Here is a 20,760-nt window from a genome sequence, read left to right on the forward strand (position 1 = left end):
CACTTTAGCTAATGGGGCCTCCTGCTGCTGCCGCACCGCTAGAACACGATTTCTGTTCTCATCCTGAAGCAAAGTTCTTAACCTGAAGCACTATTTCTGGGTTAGCGGAGTCTGTAACCTGAAGCGTATGTAACCTGAAGTGTATGTAACCTGAGGTACCACTGTATCTAAAAAGTTTCCAGAGCTTTGGGATAAAGTAAAATTGTATTTCATAGTATTTCCTACTTTGTATTTGGTACAATCAGGTTTCAGTCGTGTTGATTACTCCAGTGTTTCCCAACCTTTTTTGGGCAAAGGCACACTTGTTTCATGAAAAAAATCTCGAGGCACGCCACCATTAGAAAATGTTTAAAAAATTAACTCTGTGCCTATATTGACTATATATAAAGTAACTCTCTTTAATAGGAATCAAATAAACACAAAGATAGTATTTTATAATTACTTTATTATGAAATAGTAAGTAAACAGAAATATGAAAAATTATAAAATACTTTATTCAGTGCGCAACCTGGGCCTGTTTGGCTGAAAGTAATGCAAAATGGATTAATCCATTCCAGACATTTAAAAACAACCCCTAAAACAGCAATTTAACATGAATTTTACTATCGATAAAGACCATTGATCCATAAAATGAAAGCAATAAACAATGTACTGCAGTCACACAATCAGTCAATCAATCAGTCACAAAAACAAAACAAAAAAGTCAGAAAGACAAAAATGCAAAATAAACAGCAAAAGCAGACAGACCGCAAAACAGAAGCATGGCACGCAAAATGGAGCACGTTTGGCTTCTGAAAAATGTTCGCAAACCAGAACACCTGTGGCCCACCGCCTTCCATAACCAGTCTTCAGCTTCCTTGCCTATAGCGGGGGGGGGGGGGAATTAGTTTCGGTAACTAACGACTGGAATCGAGCTGCGTGGCTGCTTTGCTTGCAATTCCCAACCGCACTCCTTGCAAAGAGGTGGGCCGGCCATGCAATTTAAAGGAGATGGAATCCCAGCCCGCGCCCCTGCCCCGCGCAGTCCAGTCTCGAGGCGCGCCCACCTGCCCGCCGGCAGCGAAGCAGCGAGCGGGCCTCCTGCGCCGTCCGCCTGCGGCTCAGGCGCTCCTCCAACAGCGGGTGCCGGTAACGTTTCGGGAAGCGGTGCTTCGCCACAGTTGGCCGGCCTAGGAAGAGGCCCCGGTAGACCCGGGCTTCGGCTCCCTGCTGGACCATCTCCAGCCCCGCCATGGGCGGAACAGCCGCTGCCTCGGACTCGGCGCCGCCCGCGCTCCCCTCAGCCAGCACAGCCGCCATCTTGGACGCCAACGACCGCTCTCTCCGAGGAATGCGCCTGCGCCTTTCCTCGAGAATTCTTACGTACGGCGCGGGATCGGCGAGTTGGGCCGGCGGAAACAGCCGAGTCCGGAATCTGCACTTGCCGAAAACAGCCGAGACCCGAATCTGCACTTGCCGGAAACAGCCGAGACCCGAATCTGAACCTGGCAGACTTCGCAATCCATTTGCTTCCTAGCCTCTTGCCGCCCGACTCGCCCGACTCCCTCCCACGGCACAGCAGGCAACGTCTCGCGGCACACTAGTGTGCCGCGGAACACCGGTTGGGAAACACTGGTATAGGCAATGGGTAGGCGTAGTCTTGGACAGAGGACAGAGGGGAGGTTGTAGCCCCTGCCTGCCCCTCTGAAAATGGAGGTCCAGGAAAGATGCTTCTGGACTCAGCTAGACTGGTAAAGAAAAAGCAATTTATATGCGCGGTATATGTGATATAACATTGTGCCACCAGATGTTGATGTGGAGTTCCGTTTTTCTCTATCTGTTTTCCCTGGTTAAATTTACAACGCTTTAAGCCAAAACGCTTTTTTGAGGTGTCTAGATCCAGCCTCTGTCTGGACGCCCAGGCGGGGGCGAGGGGCCACAGCTCTCTCCAGGTACAATCCATTGGGGGAGCGGAAGACACAAGATCTACCCACCCGGGAAGAATGGCAGATGAAGCTGATGGACTACATGGAATTGGTGGAAATGACTGGCAGAATCTGAGACCAGGGAGAAGAGTCGGTGGAAGAAGATTGGAAAAAAATCAAAGTATATTTACAGAAATATTGTAAAATTAATGAATGTTAGAAGGATGTTGGAATGAAGCTATATGGCTTTAGCAGAAATGTTATAAAGAATTAAGTAAAAATAGATTGTTAATGGGCCAAAGTGGAAAATTTAAGGTTAGATTGTGTTAAGATAAATTATAGAACAAAAATTGAGAAAGATGGAAAGGATTTGCTGAAATGGCTAATTGAACTAGAATACAAAAAAGGGAGGTGTGAGGAGGTCGATGAAACAAGTAAATGAAAGGTAAAGATATGGAAATATTGGATGTGTTTTTAAATGTTTTGGGGTTTTTGTGTTTTGCTGTATTGTTTTTTGTTTTTCTATTTTTTGTGATGTATTGTAAGGTATTGTTTTGTTTTGTTTAACTTTTTATTGTTTCTTTCTTCTTTTTTCTGTAACCTTCAAACCTCTAATAAATATCATTTAAAAAACAAAACAAAAAACAATCCATTAGGGGAGCTACTCCTTGAGGAAGGCCAAGGACTCCTTCACTTCTGGTTGACCCCAAATGCAAATCCTTCTCTCAAACCTCTTACATCTGTAGTCAACCAAGTTGTGACCTGATTTTACCCAAACACTAGTTGTCATTCCTTCTATTCTTGGAATTTAGGCAGTCCTCAGGGCAGGAGGGATGCCTTGCAGCACAACAGCAATGCCGGGCTGGATGGGGCCCTGGCCTGATCCTGGAGACTCGTTTTAGGTTCTGACGTTCTAAAGCTTCACTCAACCAGCCCCCCAGAATACCTCATGCTGTATTTTTTTCCCCCAGCAACATAAATTTTCTCTCCAGAAATTTAGGAAGAGGTTGAAACAACTACAGCAGACTATAAGACTAGCCATTTATAAATAATAAGACTGCATATATTTTTTAATGGATGCAGGTCCCATCTGCACAACACATTTAAAACAGTCTTATACCACTTTAAACAGTCCTGACTCCACACTCTGAGGACTGTAGCTCTGTGAGGGGAATAGTGATAGCCTAACAACTCTCAGCACCCTCAACAAACTACAGTTCCCAAGTTTTCTTGAGGGAAAGCATGACTGTTTAAAGTGGTATGACACAGGTTTAACTGCATAGTGCAGATGGGGCTGCAGTCTATATCTGGGGTGGGTGGAAGGTAGCTCAACATCTACTGGTAGGTCTCTGGGGGATATTCAGCAAACCACCTCCAGGGATTTATGCTTTCCAGTAGCAACAACAGCTTTTGCTCACATACACACCTGAAAATCAGGCTGCTGAAATAAAGAAGGGTTGGAGGAAACCTGGAACAATTTACCCCCCCCCCATATCAGTTCTTGTACTGAAAAAAGATTCCCGTGCTAAGGTGCACTTTGAGTTGCCCTGCTCCATAATTCTAAGCATATGTCTGCCGCTGCTTCCGCCACCTTCCTAAGCCACGTGTCATGACCCCGCTGGAGGAGTCCCCTTCAGAGCACCCCAAGGCCAACATTGCAGGGGGACAGGGAGACATACCAGACCCTTCAGGGTGTTTCAGCCTCTTCCCCCAGACACAGCAGGCTCTGGCTCAGATACCGAGGCAAGGACTGAGCTTCCCCCAAACCTAAGAGAACATTCACTCGTAAAGGCACAGAAGCAGTCAGATGCCAGAGTGCCTGCTTGAAGACCAAGGTCCCCTGTGCTACTCCACACAAGTAGACCAAGCTCAGGCAGCCCAGATGGCCTCCAGCTGTGGTCAGGGTGAGGCTCTGGGGCACATGGCTAAAAGCTTTCAGTTCCTTTTCTTGTACCAGCCAACTGCTATGTTGGTTAGTTGGTGCTTTGATTGCCTTGGATTTGACCTCAGACCATTATTGCATCTTGTCTCTTGTGTTGCCTTTAGACTGTTCCTGGAACCTGCCTTTTTGGACTGGGACCTCACCTGGCCTTTCGGGTTGCCTGTGTGTGTGGATTTGGAACTGCTGGCTTGGTTGTAAGTCACTTTGGGTTGCCCTGGGCAAGATAAAGCGACTAATTAACTAATTAATTAATTAATTAATGTACTATCTGAAGCAGGGCTGCTATATACAACTTGGTTACTGTCCAATTCAATGGGAAATGTATGAGCATGGATTCTATGTGATTCAGTGGGACTTATGAAGGGGACTTTACCATCAGCTCATACCCAAGAAATATTTTATATATATATGAATATGAAGTGAATAGGGACGCTGTGGGTTAAACTACAGAGCCTAGGGCTTGCCGATCAGAAGGTTGACGGGTCAAATCCCCACGACGGGGTGAGCTCCCGTTGCTCGGTCCCTGTTCCTGCCAACCTAGCAGTTCGAAAGCACGTCAAATTTCAAGTAGATAAATAGGTACCACTCCAGCGGGAAGGTAAACGGCGTTTCCATGCGCTGCTCTGGTTCGCCAGAAGCAGCTTAGTCATGCTGGCCACATGACCAGGAAGCTGTACGCCAGCTCCCTTGGCCAATAAAGTGAGATGAGCACCACAACCCCAGAGTCGGCCATGACTGGACCTAATGGTCAGGGGTCCCATTACCTTTACTATATGAAGTAATATACCGTACATAATTTCTTTTATTCATACAAATTATAATGAAAGATTTTTAGATGATGGCTTCAGCTGCAACTGCATACTAAAACATAGACAAAATTAGCCATTTGCATGTATTTTTAATTGTTGCTAATGAAATCTCAATAGGTTTTTCCTTGTTTAACTTAAATCAGAATTGATTCTGGCATGTCATTTCCACAAACTGTATACTCTAGGCACTTAATCCAGTAAAAATCAGGCTGTCCTATTAAAATCCATGACACCCAAATTAGGCATAAATAAGCTGGCCAACTCCTTTTAAAGCAATTTAGCTGTGACCTTTATACTGTAGTGTATTATTTGAATGCAGTTTTTCTGAAGAACAACCTTTGTATTAAAAAACCCCACACTATATTTTTACTGGAATTTTCAATACAGGAGAAAACTGGCGTACATGGCAACAGGCCATCAAAAAAGTAAAAAACAGATTAAATCCATTGAAATAAAGTACGTATGAGGAATAACAAAAAAGGAATACAGTATAAGCTAAATAAAATAATAAGGAGTTTACCTTGTCATAATTATGCCAAAGCAAATCATTTGATTTAGTAAATTGAATTACAACTTTTGCAACTTCCCCATCGGGTTCTTCATTTGTGGACGTGATCCCTGAATTGTATGTACAGCACTAGACTTCTAAATCATAGTCCCACAATTTCTGCTCCGAGGGCTTTGGCATGCTGAAGTAACATTATTATTGTGAACAATGTTCATTCACTGTTCATTCAATTCCCCACCCCCCACCCCCAACCTCCCCCCAATTTTCCTTGTTTGGACTTGGGGGCTTCACAGCTCCCAGCCCCATTCACAGTTTTTCACATTTTTTCACATTCACTTCTGCACCACTCACCCAGCCTATAAGAGACTAGTTGTAGGCATGCTACGGGGGGGGGGGGCAGCTTTTTCCTTTTGCCTTGAGGTCATGGTCACCAGTGGAGAAACCACTCTCCCCAATACTTTTGTGTTCCATTGCTATGCCAAAGATAGAGGTAATCTGCAGAGGAAGCTCAGAGCATACTCAACTGTCCCTTATTCCTCAATTCTATGGATTTGCCCCATATCCATGAAGAAACTGCACCTACCACGTTTAAAGCTGACCCTTCTGATTTCTCCTTTCTGTGCTGCTTCTTATGTGGATAGGCATGAGTATTAAACACCTCCTTCCTCCCCGCAGCCTTCTTGTGCCAGGCGAACACTTCCTCTAAAGCAGACTGAAGCTGATTGCATCCTTTTCCTATTGCCTGCTTTCACTGTGTTGTCCTGTCACAACCACATGCGTTAACTCCTTGTCAGCTGTTGGTTTGGGCATGTAGCAGTGCCCTTCTTGGATGCTGGGATACGGCAACAAAAATAGTAGCGCCGCAGCAGAAGCAGCAAGAAACTGGAAGTAGTAAGGGGCATCTATTTCAGGTGGCAAGATGGACTCCCCCCCCCCCCGGCCAAAAAAAGCAAATGTACTTGCTAGTAGAGTGGGCACCATCCAAAATCAGATTTGGGGTGAAATATATGTGTTGAAATCAGCTCCCCCCCCAAGAAAAATAGAAAAACAACCATGCCTCTACCACCACCCCACTGCCACTTGCCCACCCGTCCACTCACACTTTTGCTGCTTCCTCCATCATTGCTGCTGCTTCCTGTGGCTGAAGGCATGGCCTCCCAGAGGTGCTTTGTTGTGACCGTTTTTACAATCGCCGTATCGCCTTCCAGGAAGCTGCCTGATAATTGTAAATAGGTCATGCCAAAGTGCCTCTGTTCTGGTGGGTAAAAAGGTAAAGGACCCCTGATAATTAAGTTCAGTAGCAAACGACTCTAGGGTTGCAGCGCTCATCTCGCTTTACAGGCTGGGGGAGCCAACATTTGTCTGCAGACAGTTTTTCCGGGTCATGCGGTCAGCATGACTAAGCCACTTCCACTGAAACCAGAGCAGCGCATAGAAACACCGTTTACCTTCCTGCCGGAGTGGTACCTATTTATCTACTTGCACTTTGACGTGCTTTCGAACGGCTAGGTTGGTAGGAGCTGGGACCGAGCATCGGGAGCTCACCCCATCACGGGGATTCAAACTGCTGACCTTCTGATTGGCAAGTCCTAGGGTCAGTGGTTTAGACCACAGCGCCACCCGCGTCCGGTGTTGGCAGGACCTTTTCACAATAGTCAGGCACCTTGTTGGAAGGCAATTTGGCAATTGTAAGGGTGGCGCCAAAGCGCCTCCAGGAGGCCGTTCCTGCAGCCATGGAAAGTGGCAGTGGCAGAGGAAGAGGCAAAGGGGCAGGTGGGGAGGGAGGGAGGGAGTGGGTGGGCGGGCAGGAGACAGTGGTGCTGAGATGGTGGTGGTGGGGAAAGAGATGGCGGTGCAGCGTACCAGTGCGTACTGCCTCAAAAAAAGCGCACTGCTTTAAATGGAGCATGCAAAGATACACGTGCCTGCATTGCGTCAGACAATTTTGTCTGCTCCCTTTTGTGCTGCAACCTGTATCTTTTCTGCCACCTTAATACTGGTCCCCCAAGAGGGTGAGTGCCACCAGCACTACACCAGTGTCCTGAGAAAACCTCTTAATTCCATTTTACCGTAATTTTATTCTTTGGTAGACTCATAAAAAGGAAAAAAAAACACCAATAAATAAATTTTTGAAAGGGAAAATGTTAGACATGGAGGCATAGAGTACCAAAAAAGAAAGAAATCAAGCCTCCTTGCTCTCTCCTTTTCTTCCTGCCCTCTGCCTGGGGCCTCCTCCTCACCTGCTGCTCTCCAGCGGCTGCTATGAGCTGCTCAGCAACAGCAGCTGTGGAGAGAGCGTGGTGAGGCAACGGGGTGCTCCCTCGCAGCTGCCACTTGGGACCAGCACCAGCTCACCCTCCTCCCTGAGCTCAGTGGTCAAAGGCCTGGAAACGATGCCTTATGAGGAACGGCTAAGGGAGCTGGGCATGTTTAGCCTGGAGAAGAGGAGGTTAAGGGGTGATATGATAGCCATGTTCAAATATATAAAAGGATGTCACATAGAGGAGGGAGAAAGGTTGTTTTCTGCTGCTCCGGAGAAGCGGACACGGAGCAATGGATCCAAACTACAAGAAAGAAGATTCCACCTAAACATTAGGAAGAACTTCCTGACAGTAAGAGCTGTTCGACAGTGGAATTTGCTGCCAAGGAGTGTGGTGGAGTCTCCTACTTTGGAGGTCTTTAAGCAGAGGCTTGACAACCATATGTCAGGAGTGCTCTGATGGTGTTTCCTGCTTGGCAGGGGGTTGGACTCGATGGCCCTTGTGGTCTCTTCCAACTCTATGATTCTATGATTCTATGGTGGCAGCACTTGCAGGGGAAATGGGGACATTCGGGAACAATTCAGAAGCCAGGGTGGCTTTTTTAATTCCAGGACTGTCCCTGGAGAGTCATGACACTTGGAGGGTACAATGTCATATGCTACAAAAGAAGGCCCAAGGAACCCACCTCCTGGACACCAAATACGTGGCTGTATTAAACCGAGTCTAAAACAAAACACACCACATTTATACACAGCAGCTGGGTTGCATGGATGTTTAGCATGGCACATTTATTAACGTGGAGATGCATGCCCTAAACAATTTTGGGGAGGGGCAGAGGAATGAGCTGGGGAGCTGTCCCGGGTGCAAGTCCACTGCATATTTGGAGAGTCATATATTTCTCTGATACATTTGCTCTCAAGGTGGAGGGAACTTTTTTCTGTGGAGAAGTACTTGGTCATCTGAGCTCTGCTGTCATCTACACTCAGGTTTACAACAGCAGTGAGAATGAAACATGAGTCTTCCTGGCTTTTTCTTTTTACTTGGATGGCTTTTCCTATATGTGTCTTTGATTTAATTCACTCCCCCCAAATTTACGCTGCTCGTTCCAATGACAACAAAAGAAACACACACTTCAGCTCTCATTTCCAAAACACTCGTCCCGCCATAGATAGGTCCACCAGCAAACAAAAGGAGGAAGCTCCTTTTCAATCCAGGAGTCCAGAAATGTAAGTAGGCCTTGTGCCAGATTGAATCCAAGCAAATTAAGAGAGAAAATATATAATGGTTACTACATGTTTCCAAGTAAGCTCCAATAAGGACCAGCAGGGGCATTAAAACAACCAGAAAACAGCACAAAGATGTTCCCATATAACTAGTTACCTTAGCAGTACAGGTTGTGCCTCTTCACCTGAACTGATGGCCGGCTATTTCAGGGCTCCCCATTTTAGCAGATTCTTCATTTAATCTCTTCTCTTTCTTTCTCTCTCTTTACAAACCTTATTTAAACAATAAAAACCAGTGGTTGCATTATTTCAGGGGTCTGAGGGTGAGTGCTCATTTGCTGATAAACACAAATAATGCTCACATTTTCAGTTAAGTACTCTACTCACTTTTGGTAACCAGTCTACTGTGGTGTGTCGTCTTCTCCAATAAAACAATTCCCCATGCTCTGTTGACTCAGTTTGCAACCTACAAGAAGCTTTTGGCCTCTTTATGGCCTCTGACATTCTTAAGGCCTCATGGCCTTGCCCATTCCATACTAGACAAAAGTGCTGGAACTGGGTCAGGGCAATAATAGTAGAAACAGTGCCTGAAATTATCCCCAAATCCTCTGTCCAGAAACTCTGGACTTTGGGGCATTCTGATCACAAAAGTAATAGGATTCTAGTCATGCCAGCATTGGGAAGACTATTGCTAGTTCATCCTGTGAAATCTCTGGGATTTATAGTACAAATGGTGCACTAATTTAAATGTGGCTCTTTACTTTTGCCAAGGTTGTCTTCTGCCAAAGACTCTCTTCCAGTTGTTGGCTTCTATTGTGCATTTAATATCTGCTTCCCACGGGGTCCAACATTTTTCTAATTTTTGCTTTCCTTCGTGACTCTGGGATCACCCATCCTCTACTGATGCTATTATACAAGCCTTTCCCAACTCTGCTCCCCCCATGCCCTCCAAACTGGTTCAAGGAAGAGGCTGGGTGAACCCTTGGAACAGCAAAGCCAAGGGGAGGGGAGTGCAGATCATTCTATCAGACAAGCAGAAATACCTGTGTTGACAGAGCAATCTGTCACTCAATTTCTCCCTAATAAAACAGCTAAACAGAATTCCACAATCTGGGAGCCGCCACATAAAAGGCCCTATCTCTCATGCTCACCAGCTGGGTTGATTTCACAAGTTGATAGAAAGCAAGGCCTCTGAGGCACATCTTAATTCTTGGGAAGTTTTGTATGCGATCAAGTAGACTTTCAAGTAACTCAAACTATACTAGATAATACTAAGATATGGAAAGACGCCAGCAATATTGAAAACATTTAATAGTGTATATTAGTGGATGAATATATATTACTTTATTTTTAGATGAGGCATGCTTTTAACTCACTAATAAGTGAATACTACCACTAAGAAAAAAATTAGGTAGTATTTGACACATAAAAGATTACATTGTATATAATTATATCCAGGAGCAGAATACAGATTTTGGAAGATATGTGAGGACAGATATAGCACACGTTTTCTGGGAAAGTGTTTTGGAAAATATTAATGAAATGACGGGATATAATTTAACCTATGACCTGCTTGTTACTTTATTTGGATATGTGAAGGCTGAAATTCCCCAAGCGGATATGATTATTCATTTATTAATGGCTGCTGGAATTTCAAATGGAAACTTTTGGGGAGAATGGCTGATGGAGGTCTAGGAACTGTAGTCCTCTAGTCCCTGTAACAGACTTTGGTAGGTAAGTCATTGCTGAAGGCAATATTGGTGACATAATTTAATAATTTTAAAAAAGGGTGAATCCTGCGTAGGGGGGGTGTAAGTTTGCCAACACCATTTTCCAAAATGGCCACCAGCCCCCCTCCCACTGGAGAATACAATTTTGTGAACCATGGAATTTATGTTTTAACATATATCTTTGGGGTGTAACTTTTGGGGTGTTTAAATAAACACTAGTACAACACAAGGTGAAATTCAGCATTGCACCCTTCTATCTGTGCAAGCCTTCCAGCTTGCCAGATAGAGTGATACCCCCAGTCTTGCCCCAAGAACCATTCTGGGGGTTCTCCTGACTTCCAGATCCATTTGGGGGTGCGGGGGGAGGAGAGGGGGACACAAGCAGAAGCCATTGCATTTATTGTTGTTGTTGTTTGTTGTTGTTATGCCACTCATCTGATTGGGTTGCCCTACCCACTCTGGCTGGCTCCCAACAAAAAATAGTAAAAACACAATACAACATCACACACTAAAAACTTCCCTGAACAGTGCTGCCTTCAGATGTCTGTTAAAAATCACAAGCTGTCCAGTTGAAATCTGCTGGGATTATCAAAAAGGTAATCCCCAAAAGGCCTGCTGCTCGGTTCCCTATAACCTCACCTTTTGCAATGAGGGAACCACCAGAATGACCTTGGAGCTGGGTCTCGGTGTTGGTGTTGGAGAATGGAGGTGGAGCCACTCCTTCAGGTATACAGGGCTGGAGCCATTTAAGGCTGTAAAGATCAGCACCAACACTTTGAATTGTGCTCAGAAACATACCTGGAGCCAGTGTACCTGAACGAGCGTCTCTACCCCCATCATTCTGCCCGGACACTGAGGTCCAGCTCCGAGGGCCTTCTGGTGGTTCCCTCGCTGCGAGAAGCCAAGTTACAGGGAACCAGGCAGAGGGCCTTCTTTGTAGTGGCACCCACCCTGTGGAACGCCCTCCCACCAGATGTCAAAGAGAAAAATAACTACCAAACTTTTAGAAGATATCTGAAGGCCGCCCTGTTTGGAGAAGCTTTTAATGTTTAATAGGTTATTGTATTTTAGTGTTTTATTGGAAGCCGCCCAGAGTGGCTGGGGAAACCCAGCCAGATGGGCAGGGTAGAAATAATAAATTATTATTATTTAGGATCAGTGTTACATGGTCTTGGTGGCCGCTCCCAGTCACCATTCTGGCAGCCGCATTCTGAATTAGTTGTAGTTTCCGAGTCACTTTGAAAGGTAGCCCCACATAGAGTGCATTGCAGTAGTCCAAGCAAGAGATAACCAGAGCATGTACCATCCTGGGAAGACAAGGCTCAGGCAGGTAGTGTCTCAGCCTGCGTACCAGATGGAGCTGGTAGACAGCTGCCCTGGACACAGAATTAACCTGCAGCTCCAAGGACAGAATTAACCTGCACCTCCATGGTCCAGAATGACTCCCAGGCTGCGCACCTGGTCCTTCAAGGGCACAGTTACTCCATTCAGGACCAGGGAGTCCTCCACACCTGCCCGCCTCCTGTCCCCCAAAAACTGTACTTCTGTCTTGTCAGGATACAACCTCAATCCATTTGCCTCCATCCATCCTCCAACCACTGATGGGACTGGTATGGTGAATTCCATCCATTATAGTTTATTGTTGTAATATAATAATGCCAACAGTGGCCAAAAGGTAAAAATATAAAATAAAATACTGTATTTCCAGGAGAGTATCCTTTACAAGAAGGCAGTGAATTGTAAATGGCTGAGCACTTTGTATAGAAGACACTGCCAAGGGTGTGGGCGTATAACACACTCCAATGGCATGCAGCCCCAGAAGGATACCTATAATGGGACGTGACCTAAAAAGGTTCCCTATTCCTGATTTATAATGATAATTAAAAATAATTTATTATTTATACCCCGTCCATCTGGCTGAGTTTCCCCAGCCACTCTGGGCAGCTCCCAATCAAGTATTAAAAACAATACAGCATTAAATATTTAAAACTTCCCTGAACATCTGGTGGGAGGGTGTTCCACAGGGTGGGCGCCACTACAAAGAAGGCCCTCTGTCTGGTTCCCTATAACTTGGCTTGTTCCCTGTAACTTGGCAACATGCAGCATGTTGAACGCAAACCAAACACTGGACCATAGTGGACACTGTGGGGAAGCTGCATTTTACTTTTGATAGCCCAGTGCTCATTTTACGGTGCACACTTCCAGTTCCTTATTCTTTTCTTCGTATTGCTACATGCCACCCCTCCCCCCCACCCCGTATCTGAGGGGTGCAAGATTCCAAGCATTGTAGGCATTTACCCAGAAGACAGTTTGGTCTCCTCAGAAGCAGAGAAAGTGGAGACTGTGGTGTCTTTAGGATATACGGTTTATTTACACATATATACACCCTGAGCCTACATAAGGACTTGCTTCTTCCCAGGGGGTGCAAAAATCATGCTTCTCTACTCAGACTGGCTAGGAGCCTGTCCGTCTGTCCAGCTGCCCCCCTCCCCTGGGCAGCTGGTATATCTCCTTGCCAAGGGAGCCTAGGACACCTTTGCCTCTCCCATAGCCACATCCTTGGATTCCAAAAGCATGTTCTTCACTCTGGCTTCTGCTTGCTTCTGGCCCGGCTCAAGCACACACAGCTCTACCTATTGTCACTGCCTTCTCACTGCCAGCCAGGTGAGGGAGGGAGCTCCCCCACTTGCCCTCTGGCACAAAGCCTTAAGAACCTCTGGCACAAACCTTAAGAACCAAGACTTAGGGGCCATTAGATTTTAACCTTTGCTGGATCCAGAAATTAGAAGGGACTCAGGCATACAGCACCCCCCCCCCTCAAAAAACCACATCACAATATTATTGGCATGGGGCACCATGCTTGACCATGCTCCTGTGCTCAAACAAAGCACATAATTCACTGCCATTTTGTACAGGACACTCTCCTGGGGGTATAAGTACAGTATGTGGATGAAACTGAGCTCTGTCTTGGAAGCCTATGGGATTTAAATTCCCACTTTTAAGAGTTTAAAAGGGTTGCAGCGATCCCTTGGTGTGCTCGCACTGACTTGAATGGGACAGCATGTGTATAAGAATTCAGATTGAGCACACTTGTATTTGAAACTGGTGGAGCTTACAGTCTGAAGCTTCCACAGTTTGAACCATGCGTGTCTGCTTAAAAGTAAGTTCCACTGGGGCAGCTCAAGCCAGCCCCACCCTTTTCCTCTATTCCATCAGCAGTGTGCATATATAAGGGTTGCGGGGGCGGGGGGAGTCCAGGTAAGCCCCACCCCACATAATCAATCACAAAATGTGGCACACATGCACCATTTGAATGACAATGCCCATCAATTTTGTAAGGGCCCTGGGCCCCTCAAACAGTTTGGGGGGGCTGAAGGGACCCCAGCCCCTAGGAATTGGCTCCTATGTCCTCTCTGCAACCCAGCGAGGTGACTAAGCCTGAGAGGAGGTAGTGACTGGCTCAGGGTCACCAAGTATGCTTCATGCCCAATTCTGGATCTCCCCAGCCCTAGTCTCATGCTCTGCTGAGACAAGTGTCAAAACCTCCAAGTGTCCCTATTTTCCAGAGACGTCCCTTATTTAGAGAAGCCGTCCTGGTTTCTGATTTGATCCTGGAATGTCCCGGTTTTCCTTTGTTGTTGTTGTTTACTTTGGCCACCTCATGAGAAGACTCCCTGGAAAAGACCCTGATGTTGGGAAAGATGGAGGGCACAAGGAGAAGGGGACGACAGAGGACGAGATGGTGGGACAGTGTTCTCGAAGCTACCAGCATGAGTTTGACCAAACTACGGGAGGCAGTGGAAGACAGGAGTGCCTGGCGTGCTCTGGTCCAGGGGGTCACACTTTTCCTTAGAATGTCCCTATTTTCATTGGAGAAATATAAAGTGTCTCTTCTGAAAATGCCCTTATATTGCCTTCTCTGTTAAGCATTTTGTCGCTGCAACTATGAAAATTAGAATGTTCCTCCTTTTTCAAGAGTCTACAGCTTGCACTGGATTACAATATGGAAGCAAACATGTTCAGCCCTGACATGGTCTGGCTTTGCAATAAACTAGTATACAATAGAAAAGAGCAGTATGGATCTGGATTTCAAGGTCATGGGAACAAAGTTTGTTATCATTCTACTGCAAGGTTTGCAGAATCATCGCTACACTGACTGGCTTCCTGTGTGGTTTGCAATACTCTGTGACATCCTGTCCTGCTGCACCACACAAATCACATTTGCGATCCTGAATTTGGAGCCCCTTCCCCTGCCACCAGCACAGCTGCCCCACGTCTCCATCCAATCCCAAAGGGAACTCAGCTGGAAGGCAAAGGTTTACCTTAAGCACTAAGGCATGGGAGAAGCCAGTTTACCTTCCTGAATCACATTGTTCTCCTGGGAACAAAGTAGCAGTTGTCCTGGAACTTTGAGGAACTGAAACTGCAGCATTTGAGCACATGCAACATGTGGGGAACTGCACACATTTCAAGGGATGGGATTTCAAAAATTTGCCTTCCTTGGTTCATGTTGGTGTAACAAGGGAACAACGGGCTTCCTGACACCAGTCCTCCTTGCAACACTAATGTGGAGTCAGTGGGGCAGAGAGCCATCCAGCCTGGGAGTCCAGCATCAGGTGCCTTCTCCCAGCCACCAGGGAAACTTCTGCGGCTCCTGTCCTACTGGTGTTGGTAATGGAGATGGGATCTGCCAAGTGGATTTGCTGGACCTGCTCTGGCCAGACCCATGTACAGATTGGAACACAAGTTCCCTACAGAACCCACAGCCCAGATGGAGCCCTGGGGGTGGCCATGTTTCTTCAGTGCAAAGGGACCACGTATTCTTCAATCCCATCAACCCCAGGAGAACCTTCCGCGTTCTTTACATGGCATCCCCAGCAGGTGCCACAGCCCTCAGGCAACCTCACAGTTCCTTTCCGAAGTTTGCTTCCTCATATGGATCTTTTTAAAAGGAATTTTCCAGATTTCTTCACAAAAACAGGATGAGATGGAGTCTGGCCCAGACCCATGTGGAAACAGGACAGCCTAGAATTTCATGGATATCTATATGCCAAGTTGGGTAGGACTGAAAAGCTGTTGTGCCTGGGCATATTCAGGACATGCCCAGCCTGGGCTGGAAGGAGGCCTGGATCTCATGGCCCCCAGCTCCCTGCCCTGCCCCCAAACCAGGGAGAAAACCCAGCGGCTGCCCCAGGCGGAATAAGCTATTCAAGCAGGACTCTGCTGAGGGTTCTCATCATCCACCAAGGTCGTCACATCCAGGGTTTAGTGTGGGGTCTTCGTCTTCTTTCACCTTTTCTCCTCCAGTCCTTGAGCTGGTCTGGTGAATTCACACACAATGGGAGGGAAATATTTACAGGAAGAAAAAACTGGGAAAGCAGAGAGGAAGAAGCACAAAGGAGATGCCAGGCAGAGCCAGGCAGAGGACAGGATGCTGTGTGTTTGTGTGTGTGTGTGTGTGTCACACACAAACATTTAGTATTTTACCGTGAGTTTTTCTTTGTTTTCACAGGAGATTTATTGGTCATTTCCAGCAAATGTCTTGCTTCCTCTACTGTCCATCCAAACATGTCTAAATGGCACACACTGGTATGTATTTACTGTATTTTTTGCTCTATAAGACTCACTTTTTCCCTCCCAAAAAGTAAGGGGAAATGTGTGTGCGTCTTATGGAGCGAGTGCGGGCAGCGCAGCTATCCCAGAAGCCAGAACAGAAAGAGGGATTGCTGCGCAGCAATCCCTCTTGCTGTTCTGGCTTCTGAGATTCAGAATATTATTTTTTCTTGTTTTCCTCCTCCTAAAATTAGGCGCGTCTTATGGTCTGGTGCGTCTTATAGAGCGAAAAATACAGTATGTCTTTTAGGTTACAATGCCAGGACTAAGCCCAGTTCACACCAGCTTTTTAGATGTCTGGTTTCTCCCTCAGTGAAGCAAGTGAAGGGGAAACAAGGGCTGTGGTGTTTAAGTGTCGCCATCTAGCGGCTAAGAGCTCCTTGCTTCCCTCCCAGAACTCCTAGAAATATTTTCCAGGGTGGGGTGAGGATATGGTGGATTTTGTTATGCGGCTTGCCTTGGGTAGCTGTTTTTTTGTTTTTGCTTTAACGCAAATAGCTGGCGTGAGGAAGGGGGCCAAGCTGGATTGGGACCATGGTGTGTGTGGGGGAGGGTTTGTTTGTTGGCTTACATCTTGCCCCCCCCCCCCACAGATGAACGCAGAGCCCTTCTGGGCTTGCTCTTCCCCATGGGAGGGCCGTGTACCAAGGGAGGGCCAGCATGACCCCCGCTCCCTCCCCCATGTACACTCTTTCTCATATAAACAATTTTCTGCTTGTTAAAATCACATTAAAGCCCTGCTTCAGGGGGAATAATTTCCCTTTTAGCCAGCCTTTTAAATCTTGAGGATATAAAGCAATTGCTAATAATTAAGGGAAGAAAGAGGCTGTCAGATAATGTATGGGGGTGTGCAGAGGGAAGGAGTTAACCTACCTACCTTTAATTACCAGTTGCTTCTGAGTTCATCCCATAGTATAAAAAATAATGTAATATAAAAATAAAAAAGACAGTCACACTTCAGTGTAGGCTTCATTATGCAGCCCCAGAATGGGATGCTCATCCACATCGAAAGAAGTGGGTTTCCAGTGTCACAAGGTCGGTGCATCTAGCTGTTAATCAGAACGCTGGTGGTTCAAGGCCACCAGGGACAGCGGTGGGCAGGAGTCTTGCATTGCGGGGGGGGTGACCAGATGGCCCTCAGGGTCCCTTCAAACTCTGATTTGAAGTGTTGATTAATATCACAAAGGAGATATTTCCAAAGTGGAGTGAAGGTCCCAGTTGGATGCAGCTCCTGAGATTTGGTATTTTTAACTGATATGTTGTATTGGTTTTTTATAGTGGTTGTAAATCTCTTCAATACTTCTTTATTTGTAAGACGTTACTCGTAAATTAATTAAACAAACGACTATGTTTCAATGCAGCTACCATCCACTGAAAGCAGCAAAAAAAACAAACCCCGAAAGGGGAATGTGTTAAATCACCAGTGGGTTTTGAGCCATGATCCCTGGCACCAGATGCCTTACACCATGAAGTGCTATGGCAGCTTGAAGATGGAGAGATTCAGACTGCAAGTCACTGGCCTGATGGCCAAAAATGCACATGGAATATCTCCATAACTTTGTTTTTCCTGGTGTAGAAGATTCTGAACTGATTGGGTCTGTGATGCTGGGGGGGGGGGTGTGCTTAACCCTTTCCTCAATCAATATCTCACACATCTGGAAGAAAAGATATTGGTCCCATCAATCTTATCCCATGCATTGAGGAAAGCAGGTCAGGAAGGATGATATTTACTAGTACAAATGGCCTGTGGGCAGTGCTGGCTCAGCCATTAGGCAGACTCAGGGGTGCAGAAGCCCTCAAGGCAGCAGCCCTTTGGGCTTCCCGTCACCTCTGGTGGAAAAGCGCCACCGGCACCAGCTGAAATTATGCAAGATCTCATGTGATCTCACCCAAAATTTGGGCTGATGCTGGCACCACTACTTTGCCAGTGGCAGACACAGGATGGTGGGTGAAGAAACTGCGCTGGTGGCAGCAGGTATGGGTGGCAGTGGCAGTGGCAGCGGCAGAGGGCAAGGTGGCACTTCGCGTTTTGCCTCAAGGAGCAAAAAGGGATGTAGTGCTCCTGCCCTTGGGGAAAGGGCTAACCACTCTTCAGCCCACTGCACCAATCAGATCTGAAGGAGCCTGCAGTGGGAATGTAGTCCAAGCAAAGAGAATTAAGCGACGCCCCACCTGCGTTTAGTTCGATGGGGACTGAAATCCCAGGCATGTTGGCAGAGCCTTTCATATTTTTTTTTATAATAATTTTTTATTGCGTTTTTTCCAATTACAAATGAAACAGAAAAAAGAAGAAACATAGAAAATAGAAAAGAAGAAAAGACAGAAAATCCAAACCATTTCAACAACTTATTTCAGATTTCTATCGAACTTCCCCACATCTCCCGCCAAGTGCATTCTTAACAATAAAATTATCAGCAAGTTATACCCTTGTTTCATGTGTTTCTTTGTACTTTCAATTGCAATTTAAGTTTAAATCCCTTATTTTCCATTTATTCTAAAAATATAGCATATTATCATTTTTACCCATTTAAACTTTGATTCTTTCATGAATAATATCCAATTTCTTGTATAATCCACTCTCGTTGCTGGGGCTAACCTTCCAAGTCATACGGCATCTCAAAGTTCATATAGCTTATAAAACTTTTGCAGATAGTCCTTAAATTTTTTCCAGTCCTCTTCCATTGCTTCTTCTCCCAGATCTCGGATCCTGGCAGTCATCTCAGCTAGTTCCATGTAGCTCATCAATTGCGCCTGCCAGTCCTCCAGTGTGGGCAAATCTTGAGTCTTCCAATGCTTAGCGATAAGTATCCTTGCTGCAGTGGTGGCATACATGAAAAAAGTTCTATCCTTCTTTAACACCTTCTGGCCGACAATGCCCAGGAGGAATGCCTCCGATTTCTTAGGGAAGGTGTATTTAAACACCTTTTTTAACTCGTTATAAATCATTTCCCAGAGCCTTTCAAGCTCTCAGTCATTTCAATGGAAGCGAACGTCCAGTAAAACTGTGCCCACGATTTTCAGGAAAAGAACCAGAGATGTCTCGGGAGAAAGACTGAGAAAGTAGCAGGTTGTAGCCAATTAATTTTTACTCAGAGTAGACCCATTGAAATTAATGAGCATGACTAAGTTAGGTCCATAAATTTCAATGCTTCTACTCTGAGTTAAACATGGTTGAGTTGGGTCTTATAATTACATATACAAAGACGCTTCTATGTATCCAAGCTATTTTCTGCAGCCAAATATCTCCCATTTCTCAATGCTGTGGGACTGTTTACAAAGGAGAATAACTAATTGTTGGAGTAGAGAATTTCCATTACACAGTAACTGCAGGAAACCCAGTGGCTAGATTTTGATGTTTTTTAAGTATTGTTGCAAGCCACTTTCCTTACAAGGTCACATATTTTGGCTGGCACATTGTTCTACTTTCACCAGACCATGTAAGGAGAAAATAAATACGCTAGAGATACAGGAATTTTGTCAGGAGTGGCACCCCACCTTATCACCTTGGTTTCTTCATTTCTTTCAACCCAGGCAGTTGGAGCAAAGTGGCAGATTTGCATCTCTTGGCTTAAGAAGGATGCTTCTGAGGTCAAAATTTCCATGGAAAGGGGTGACTCACAGAAAGGGATATTCTGAAACAGGGATTGACAGATCATGTGGGATCTCTCCTTTGTTTCCCCCCTAGAACTCCAGGATTCTTATGTGGTGTAGGGAAAGCAGGCAACCCACAGTGATTGTCCTGTTCACAGAAATATGATAGGAAATGCATAACAATATGTGTTTAATTAACAGGACCTCAGTCACTGGTGAGGAATTATATTTCCCATTGATTACAGCAGGGACGGGGAACCTCCCTCCCATGGTCCTATGGTCATTGGCTTGTGGAGCCATTTTGGCCAAGCCATGGCTCACATGCCCTATGCCTGACACAATACCTGACCTCAGGTGTGGGGCAGGTAAAGATGCAGCTGGGCCAAAGGGGGATTGTAGCCAGTGGGTGGCGCCAACAAAGCCCTGCGCACAGTGCTCTCCAAGCACCAAGAATCAACAGGACTTCAGCAGTTCCATGTCTAGTGCTTTGCAATTCCTGGTGGTCAGCTGATCAAGTTTGCTTTATGCCCTTGAATATTTAGGTTGCCCTTTTAAAAACTTCTCTCAACTCTAGAAATATTTCAACAGGTTCCACATTAATTGGGGTGTTAAGTAAATTTTTGCTTGGATGCCTCAACTAATGCTTATAAAATAAATAGGCAGCATGCAGTGAAAATGCATGAAACCAACGGCCACCAAAGACCTAGGAGCCAAAATCCATGTGACAATAAATTGAAGAGTCACCATACCAGACACATTTGGACATCTGGGTCACCATACCAAAAGGGCTGGGAACCACTGCTCTGGAGCCCTGTTTGAAAACCACAACAATAGAGGTGTGTCTTGGAGGGTTGCTGACTTGATCTCCACTTGATTCCCACCAGTTCCTTTAACTCCAGACCAGGCCAGATCTTGAGCCAGGTCTATTAACCCGGCCATTGGATACACACAAGCCCCCAAATCCCTAACTGGCTCTAGAAGCCACCTCTTCACCCCACCTCTCGCTGCAGCCTTGAATAAAAATGTCAGTTTTATGACCACTCTCATATGACTTATTTCCTCTTAGAAAACTGAAGCAACAATATGGTTGTTTATGTGAGCTGAGCCAAAGAGCTGTGTGACGCTTTGCAGTGGTGGTGGGATTATTTCGTTTCAGACATCAGAGGATGGATGGGTGTT

At 45.8% G+C, this 20,760-nt stretch overlaps 1 protein-coding gene across 2 annotated transcripts in view; it reads right to left on the reverse strand.

The window, feature by feature from the left end:
- LOC309535692 (P-selectin-like) overlaps positions 1-5,902 on the reverse strand; it is a 30,858-nt gene extending 24,956 nt beyond the window's left edge. For both annotated transcript variants that reach the window (XM_082229059.1, XM_082229058.1), the window contains exon 1: positions 5,747-5,902. The gene's annotated coding sequence lies outside the window, so the exon portion shown is untranslated. The remainder of the gene's footprint in view (positions 1-5,746) is intronic.
- Between the last annotated feature and the right edge of the window lie 14,858 nt (positions 5,903-20,760).

Source organism: Podarcis vaucheri (assembly GCF_965113315.1).
Source record: "Podarcis vaucheri genome assembly, chromosome: 6".
NCBI lineage: Eukaryota > Metazoa > Chordata > Lepidosauria > Squamata > Lacertidae > Podarcis > Podarcis vaucheri.